This window comes from Tamandua tetradactyla, chromosome 20 (assembly GCF_023851605.1).
Source record: "Tamandua tetradactyla isolate mTamTet1 chromosome 20, mTamTet1.pri, whole genome shotgun sequence".
NCBI lineage: Eukaryota > Metazoa > Chordata > Mammalia > Pilosa > Myrmecophagidae > Tamandua > Tamandua tetradactyla.
Genome location: NC_135346.1, coordinates 50625723 through 50635101, shown reverse-complemented (window position 1 = coordinate 50635101; position 9379 = coordinate 50625723). Strand labels below are relative to the sequence as shown.

At 40.9% G+C, this 9379-nt stretch overlaps 1 long non-coding RNA gene across 1 annotated transcript; it reads right to left on the bottom strand.

Moving 5' to 3' along the window:
• Window positions 1–2648: 2648 nt before the first annotated feature.
• LOC143664597 (uncharacterized) lies at window positions 2649–9042 on the bottom strand. The gene is made up of 3 exons (XR_013166538.1): window positions 8835–9042; window positions 4961–5085; window positions 2649–4822 (listed from the first exon to the last, which is right to left on the bottom strand). It is a non-coding gene; the product is annotated as an uncharacterized LOC143664597 (long non-coding RNA).
• Window positions 9043–9379: the final 337 nt, after the last annotated feature.

Below are 9379 nucleotides of genomic sequence, written 5' to 3'. Positions count from 1 at the left end.
GGGGGAGGGGGGGAGGTGGCTTCCACCAGGAGAAACAACAGTGATGCCATTGAACTGGAATCTAAGACTGCCACTTGGTCACTTTGGGCTACTCATGCCCCTGGATCAACAAGCCAAGAAGGGGATTACATTATTGGCTGGGGTGATTGACCCTGACTATCAGGGGGAAATAGGACTGAACTACACAATGGAGGTAAAGAAGAATTTTCCTGGAATACAGGAGATCCCCTGGGGTGTCTTTTTGTCCTACCATGCCCTGTGATTAAAATCAATGGAAAACTTCACCAACCCAATCCAGGCAGGACTACCAATGGCTCTGAAACTTCAGGAATGAAGGTTTGGGTCATCCCAGCAGGCAAAGTACCACGGCCAGCTGAAGTACTTGCTGAGGATAAAGGGAACACAGAATGAGTAATGGAAGAAGGTAGCAATAAATATGAACTAGGAATACGTGATCAGTTACACAAATGAGGACTGTAATGCTGTTTTGTTCAAGTTATACTATTTAAGTTGTAAGATATCAAGTTTAAGAATGAATATTACCCAAGGACTTGCACCCTATTCTGGATAGATTTAATGTATTTCCGGTTATATACAGGACAGTCGAGTATTGTTAGATGAAAGGAAAAATGTGTGTTTTATTGTTTTTTATTTAGAAATTGGGTATTTCTACTGTTTAAGGTGATGCGTATAGCTCCCAAGTTGACCAGGGGTGGACTGCCACGGTGAGGTTCATGTGTCAACTTGGCCAGGTGATGGTACCTGTTTGTCTGGTTGGGCAAGTGCTGGCCTGTCTGTTGCAATGAGGACATTTCATAGAACTAAATCATGATCATGTTGGCTGCATCCACAGCTGATTCCATTTGTAATCAGCCAAGGGGAGTGTCTTCTGCAAGAAGTGATGCTTAATCTAATCAATGGAAGCCTTTTAAGGATTCAGAAGAGACAAGCTCTCTTCCTGCGTCGGCCGGCAAGCTTCTCCTGTGGAGTTTGTCCAGACCCTTCATCAGAATCATCAGCTTTACAGTCTGCCCTACATATTTTGGACTCTATGTTCCCACAGTTACGTAAGACACTTTTATAAATTTTATATTTACGAATATTTTCTGTCGATTCTGTTTCTCTAGAGAACTCTAACTAATACAGTTGGCAAGTTTTCATTCCTTTCTGGAGGTTCTAGGGGGAATCCATTTCTTTGCCTTGTTCATCTTCTAGAGGCCACTTGCATTCCTTGGCTGTTGACCCCTTCCTTCATCCTCAAAGTCAGCAACAGTGGGCTGAGACTTTCTTGTGCTATCTGTCTGAGCAGTTTCCATTACCACAACTTTTTCTCTCACCACAGCTGAGAAATATTGTCTACTTTTAAGGAGTCATGTGATTAGATTGGGTCCACCTGGATAATACACTACACTCTTCCATCTCAAGGTCGTTAACCACACCTGGCAAGCCCCTTTGGCCAGGTCTTGTAACAGATTTACAGGTTCTGGGTACTGGGTTATGAGAATATTGGGGAGCCATTATTCTGCATGCCACAAAGGTAAAAAATGAATCCCATTTTACAGATAAAGAAATCAAGGCTCAGAGAGGTGAAGTGACCTTCCCTAGTAAGTGATAGATCTGGGATTCAGACTCTGTGACTGAGTCAGTCTGTATGACTCAGAAAAGCCTGATCTTTTTGAAATAACTGCCTCTCTTCACATTTCTGGGCTAGGCCCAGAGCTGGGCAGCACTGACAAATCAGTGGCAATTTTTAGAATGTAATGAGTGGATGACTTTCCAACTTGGAGCTGGGAAGCATCCCTGAATAATTAAGAATACAGAGACGGCTCAGTAATCATAAGGCTATTGGACCATTTCCTTCCCAAAGTCTCTTTATAATTTCCCAAACAATGTTACACTTGGTCATGAGCATTATCATGTGGTGTTCGTCCAGACCCTTAATTTTTGGACCTTGGCAGGTAAGATGCCCTCATTATATATTAGCTGAATGAGTGATTGCACAAATGAATCCTATTTGCTGAGAAAATGTGATATACCAGACATTTATTAGGACTTAACATTTTGCAGTTCCTTCAATCCTTAGAACAACCCTATTGTATATATTATTATCTGCACTTCTCTAGGCCTTGAAATGTTTAGCTATCCTCCAAGCTGGTCTGTTTTCTTTCAACTTTAAGAATATGTGATCCCATTAATATCATGCTGTGGTCTATTCTTTTCTCCTGACATCTCTGACCAGCAGTCATGATTGTCAAGAGTCGTGGCTACCATCAAAAAAACCTTGTAGCTGGCGGGCCGCGGTGGCTCAGCGGGCAAGGTGCTTGCCTGCTATGCCGGAGGACCTCGGTTCGATTCCCGGCCCCAGCCCATGTAACAAAAACGGAGAAACAAAAATACAATAAAACAAGAAAATGTTTAAAAAGGATGTTTCCCTTTCTTCCTTCCTTCCTTCCTTCTATCCTTCCTTCCTTCTCTCTGTCTTTCCTTTAAAAAAAAAAAAAAAAAAACAAACAAAAAAAAACCTTGTAGGTTATTTTTCCTCTAGACTCTGTGTAGGTCAGCCCTCTGCAAATGATGAAATGGTAATCTCTGGACAAGCATTTTCGTTGGCTTAGAGGTCAATGGAAGGGCTGGGAGTTCTCCACTGGAGCACGTTGTCTGCAGTGATACAGGAGACCTATACAGGCAGAGTGCACTGTACATGCTCCTGTATGAGCTAGCCTGCTTGGACGTCTGCTCCCCATGCAATCCAGAAACCAATATCTACTGTATGTCATGTATCAGAACTAGAGAGATTATTCTACCATCAAATGTTTCCCGTTCATCCAGGTAGACAAACGTGTAAATCACCAAGTGCAATAAAGTATATTAAACACTGTATTAGAAGGAAATAAAGGAAAAGGCTAGGTGCTATAGAGAAGGAGCATCTAAGCCAAGCTGGAAGTGGGGGGTGGCTTCTTGGGGGAGTTGATGCTTGGGCTGATATAGAAGAATGGAGCAATATTTAGCCAAGGAAAGGAAATAGAGGAAGGAAGAAAGGGTTTTAAATTTCACGACTGTGAATCACGACTGCCATTTCTGTGTGTGTACATTCAGAGCAGGTAAAAGGGCAGTATGTATGAAGATGCTCCAAAATGAGTGTAACTCTGCTCCCACAACTCCACTTCTGGGAATTTATCCTAAGGAAGTTACCAGACATGCACATAAAGATTTATAGGAGACGATGCTCATTGCTGCATGATTTACAATAATAAATAATTAGAAACAGCCTAAATGTTTATAGTGAATTGGATAAATGAATCCATATGATGCAATATAATGTAACCATTAAAAGCCATATTTAATGAGGGGAAGTGCTCAAGCTGCATTAAGTGGGAAAAAGCAGTTTAAAATATGATCCCAATATTGTTAAAATTGGATATAAAGTGGGCCAAAATTCATATGTATATATATTAAGTTATCCATGGGAAAAAAAGATGGAATGGAGTATATAAAAATGTTGCGTAGAGAGCAGAAATATTGATTTTTAAAATTTCCGTTTTGTTTGAATTCTTCCAAATTTTCTACAGAAAATTCATTATGTTCATAATTTTAATGTAATTTTAACTCCTCAAAAATGCACAGGGTTTTCTATCCCACTCACAGGTCCCTCTAGCACCCTGAGAGTGCTGTTCCCCTTCCTGCTGGTACCTGGGTCTCCCTGGGTCTGTGCACCTGCCTGCACCTGTGCGCCTGCCAGGCGCACAATTTCAGAATGGCATTTTGACTTCACTGTCTCCAGCTTTTCTTTTTCTGTGTCCTTGTCCACCCTCTGATCTGTCCCTTTTCCCCAGAAGGTACTGTTCTCCCCTTCTGATCAAAGCCTACTTTTAGGAAATGAAAGAAGTACATTTATTGAGCTCTGTGTGCCAAGTGCTGTTCTAGGCACCTTACTTGGATTAATTCACTTGATCTTAAAATTTCTGTTTTACTGCTGGGGAAACTGAGAGCTGGGGGATTTAAAGCACATGTCCAAGTTCACCTAATTAGCAAGTGCTGGAGCCTGGATTTGCATGCATCCAGTCTCCATACAGTCTGCAGCCTCCCAAAGAGATGCTGATAACTAACAAGGAATCGAACCTATCTAAATATTATACTAAAAAGAATCTGTTAGTAGAAGATCAAATTCTCAACTAACTTAAGCCAATTTAATGGGTCCGGGTTGGGAAAGTTAATGTTTAGAGTGTGTTGGGCCTCCCATTCTAGTGAGATTCTCAGGCTATCCCGTGGACCTGCTGACATGTGAATCTTTTTGTTGCTATTTCTTTGAAGTTCACTTCTGGGCAAAAAGCCCTGGGAACCAAAAAAGAATGTGACTTCTGCATAGATCCAATAAGGTGTGCCTGCAGAAAGGGCACAGAGATTCGCAGATCTGTGATTCTGCAAGCTCATGAGGCTCTGTGCTATTGTTTTGGAGGGGAAACCCAATCTGTAAATGCTTATATGCAGAAACAAATCTAGTTTGCAAGAGGTCTGTGTAGACCTTTTATCATCTTGAGAACCCTGGGTGAGCAGGTTTCCACGTGTACCATTCTAAAGGGGTCTGCCAGTGAGGCAAACCCTTTCTACCCACGGCAGTGTGGAGGACAAGCAGGAGCCTGGACCTGAAGGCAAAGTTCCCTGCCTGACATGCACAGGCTGGGGTTCAGGGAGCTCCAGCTCATCGGAATTCACCAGCTTGGCTCAGTCCAGAGGTGACTTTTTGCATTTGTGCCAGCTTTTTCCATCCAGTGCAGAGAGTTTGGTGGCTTATGCAATGTTCCAAGGGAATTCTTTGGCCTACCTGGAAAGGAAATCAATTATTAGAGGGACAGGATTCTAGCCAAGAGATTTCTTTTGAGTTTCAGTAAAGGTAAACGAAAGCCAAGATATTAGCCACAGTAATATTAATAACAGCCAGTTTTCTCTCACATATACTCACTCTGGGGCGAAAAGAAGCCATTTTCAATGCCACATGGAGGTTCTCAGCCTATTGTCTTTATCACAGGAAGGCATTGTTTTTTCTGCCATGTTGATTCTCCTCCGCATTTGACCAGTGCCTTGAGTCTGTGGGACAAGATGCATAGGTTCTTAAAGGCCCGTCCCTCCTACACCATATTCCTGACTCAAGGCATTAGTCACTCACTCTAGGAGAAGAAGGAAACACCACAAACTCATGCTACCAATGTCCAAACTGCGAGACAGAAGGAGATTCTAATGAATACCTGCAGATCATTTTTCCCTCCTTAAGAGGGAATAAAAAGCAGTTGGGTTGAGGAAAAACGAGGGAGACCTGGCAGTATAAGACTGATGAACCCAGAGCTTCTAACTCAGCAGAAACCATCCATCAGCAGAAATGAATGGGTGTTGAGGCAGCACCCACTAACCCTTGTCATTGCCAACCGGTGCAGATGACCACCTGTCAGCTAGCAGGTCCTCCAAGAATTGTTCAGTCAGAAGTAGTGCTTGTCTCTGTCTAAGTTTCTTCTACTCAACCATCCCATGAAGATGACCCTCATTTAATGACCTAAGATACTCATTCCTCCTTGAGTGGAGGGTGGAGCCTACGTACCTAGAGGCCAGATGCTGGCATGAGAGGAAAGCCCCTGCATCCCACCAAGGTGGGACCAGATATAACCAGACCCAGAGTTCTCACTGACCCTCCATTAGAGGTAGACCTCAGTCCCAGTCTGGTGTACTATTTTGACCACCATTATCCTCTCTGACTCTCAGCATGTGGTAATTGAATGCAAGAACCTCAGCTTGAGTACTGACTCGTAACTGAGCAGCCTGCGTCTTTGGGTAAATTCTCTGGGTATCACCTGCCTCCAATAAAAATAACAGGTCTAGCAATGCCAGTCAGACCTGGGGTTGAATCACCTGCTTTCCCACTTGAGCACATATGACATCAGGCAAACTGACCATCACTTCTTTGAACCTCAGTTCCTCATCTACACATTGGGATTGAAATACCTACTTCAGAGAATAAACTCAGACATACCTGGCAGTTATTTTCAACCCTGGCTACATATTGGAATTATCTGGAGAGGTTTAAAAAATACACTGATGCCTGGGACCCTATTCCCCTAAACTCTGATGTAATTGGTTTGTATGTAGCTCCATGAAATTCTAATGTGCGGTCAAAGTTGAGAACCCCTAGTGTTACAGTAATAGCACATATTCTGGTTCCCAAATAAGTGGCAGTTCTTAGATAATGCAGTGTTTCTCTCAGGCAGTAATTTCCTTAAGACAGTTAACACTCATGTTCTCCCTGAGAAGGTTCCTGATGGTACAAATTTTAGGCCAGGCAAAGAAACCTTTGGCTGTTGGTAGTCACTCAGAGCACATCAAAGCAGACTCAGCCAAATACGTCCATGAACAAGGGGCTCAGATGACATTCTATATATTCAAATTCTGTAAAAAATAAATAATATTTATTATTCAAATTTGAAAACTCGGTAGCCACAGACAATCACTGCATCCCTGAATGCCAACCACCATCAGTGGTTTGACATTTTCTTCCAGTTATTTTCCTGATATGCTTAAATTCAACAATCAATTTAATCAACAGATATTTATTACTACTTGTTACATATCTACCATGTGGCAAGCACTGTTCTGGGTGCTAAAGAGGCTCTAGCAGCAGACAAGACAAAATTAGAATATGATTTTGCATTCTACTTTTCTTGTTCAACATTGTATTTTGAGTGTGTTTTTGCATCTTATTAAGCGTTCTTCCAAATCCAATGTTGCTAGTGATTAGATTATGATCCAATTCATGGTCACTGTATGATATAACCCCTGCTGGACATTTATATTATTTCTTATAGCTGTTCAGATCTTGGAAAAATGTTTAAGTATTTTATTATAAAAATTTTAAAACATTGTTCCTGCATTTCTGCTGGAACAGTGGGGTAAAATTCAGAGCTCACAATACACACTTACCGCTCCCAGCTCCACACAGTTCCCTCCCTTGTTGCCTTCCCATCTTCAATCAAGCTTCACCTTTGCAGTGAGGCCTCCCTGACCCACCCCTAGTACTCCCTACCTGCATTCCTGATTTGCCTCTATGGTACTTGTGCCATATTTTAATTTGGCACAATTAAAATTTTAAATTTATATTAATTTTATATTTTTAATCTTAAAAATATAACATTAATTTTTATATTTTATTTTTATTTTTATTTTTATATTTTATATTTTAATTTTTAATTTTATTATGTGCATGTGTCTGCGTGAGTATAAACTCCGTGAAAGCTAGATCGTTCTCTGTTGAATTCTGTTCACTATTAAATCTCCTGTGTCTAGACTCAGGGTTTGTTGAATGAATTTGTCGCAGACCATTCCCAGCAGGGATAGGAAAGAAGGAACATACGGTGTGGGAGGAGCTGAAAGAAGACTTGAGAATTATAGGGCCCAATTCCAGAACATGTTTAAGGAGTAAAATCTCTACACTTCATACTCTCCCCAAGCTTGTCCTGAGATACAGAACTTTGCTTTGCTCTGGGGAGCTGAGCCTGGACATGAAGGGTTCCATATCAGTACAGTGTAGGCACCGGTGATGTTAAGGACTGGTCCCAAGGAAGGGTGTCAGATACCTGTAACCCAGGTAAAAGGACAAGTGAATTCCCTGTGGGAAATTCTGTTATTCCTATTAAGAACGACAGACAGATCAATGAAATTCATTCTCAATCCCCAAACATTGTCAAGCTGTAGCCATGGTTCAACCTATGCTACACTGAGAAGGTCCAAGTGGCCCAATGACCTAGAGAGAAGGGTGGGAAAGTACCATAGTTATTATGCTGGAGCCAGCATCTTATTTTACTTATTTGTAACATAAGATGAGGTAATTCATGCACACTCTGGGTTTTTAAAAATCAAATAAAGTGAAGGATAGAGTTGAAACTCTCCTTTCCATGGCCATAAACCAGCTCTTCAATCACCTAGCTTTCCCCACTCAAAAGCAACTGCTATTATCAGTTTCTTGTGCATTCTTTTTGGAACTATGCATGCATGTATTTAAGCAAATTATAGCATGCTATACCTACTTTTCTGCACTTTGCTATTTTTCACTTCATATATGTCAGCAAATGTTCTATAGCAGAACAAATATATACACTTTATTTTTAATACTTCATCATAATCTATTATTTGACTGAACAATAGTTTATTTAACTCCCTATTGGTGGAAGTTAGATGTTTGCAATTTCTGCCATAACAAATGTTGCTGTAATGAATAACCTTATATTTTTATTTTTAATAATTTTTCTGATTATTAAAAATGTTTATTCATCTGTAACTAGAACTAGAGAATACAGAAAAACACAAAGAATGCAATAAAATTCACCTAGCAATAGCCATCATTCATATTTTAGTACGCTTCATTTGTCCTTACTCTTGGCATTTTAGTTTTATAATAATTAGTACATCACAATTTTATGTCCTTCCCTTAACTTGACTTACGGGAATGGTGAGCATTTTCCCATGTCACTAAGCACTCTTCCAAAGCAACATTTTGAAACACTGCAAAATTATGTCTCATATGGCTGCACTTTGATTTATTTAACCATTACTCTGCCAGTGAACATTGTGGTTGCTCCTGTTTTTCTGTTTGAATATGCAAGCGCTTCGACATTCATGTTTGTGCATAAATCATTGTCTGAGTTCCTACTTCCTAAAAGAAGGTGACATAAAGAAGGATGATCCAAAGAAGACGACCTTTCCTCTAGTCCCTCGCACGCATTGCCAAATTGCTTTTTAGATCATCTATTCCAATCTGCGCTACCACCAGTTATGTCTATGAATGTCCTTCTCACCTAACTCTTGCCAACATTGTGTAGCAGTTAACTATGGCTGTCCACAAATATTTTTGTTCTCCTCCTTCCAGGCATAAGGTCAGATTGTACTCCCCTACAACTTAAAGTTAGAAGCGCCTGCCCAAATTGCTTTGGTTGTGGAAACGTGAGTGGGATTTACATGTGCCATTTCCACGTGGAAGCTGAGGAGGCAGTGTGCAAATCAGAATGTTTTCTTTGCCCTGCCATGGTAACCAGGAACATTCCAGATGGTGGAAGCTCTCTCTACTCGAAACTCTGAGGGAGGGGACACAGAACAAAGCTCCCAGCCAACCCTCACTGGACACCTCACATGAGTAGGAAATAAACCTTTGTTGCTTAGAGCCTCTAACATCCCAGAATTGTTTATTACAGGGTTCATCAGAAAAAGCATAAGACATTCACTGTTTGTAATGAATCCTCTTCTCTCTGAGACATTAAAATGGTACTAGTTTTGCACCATCCTACAGAGAAATGAGGAAACAGTCTCTTGATCAGAGTAATCCCGCCCACTCTTCTTGCTATAA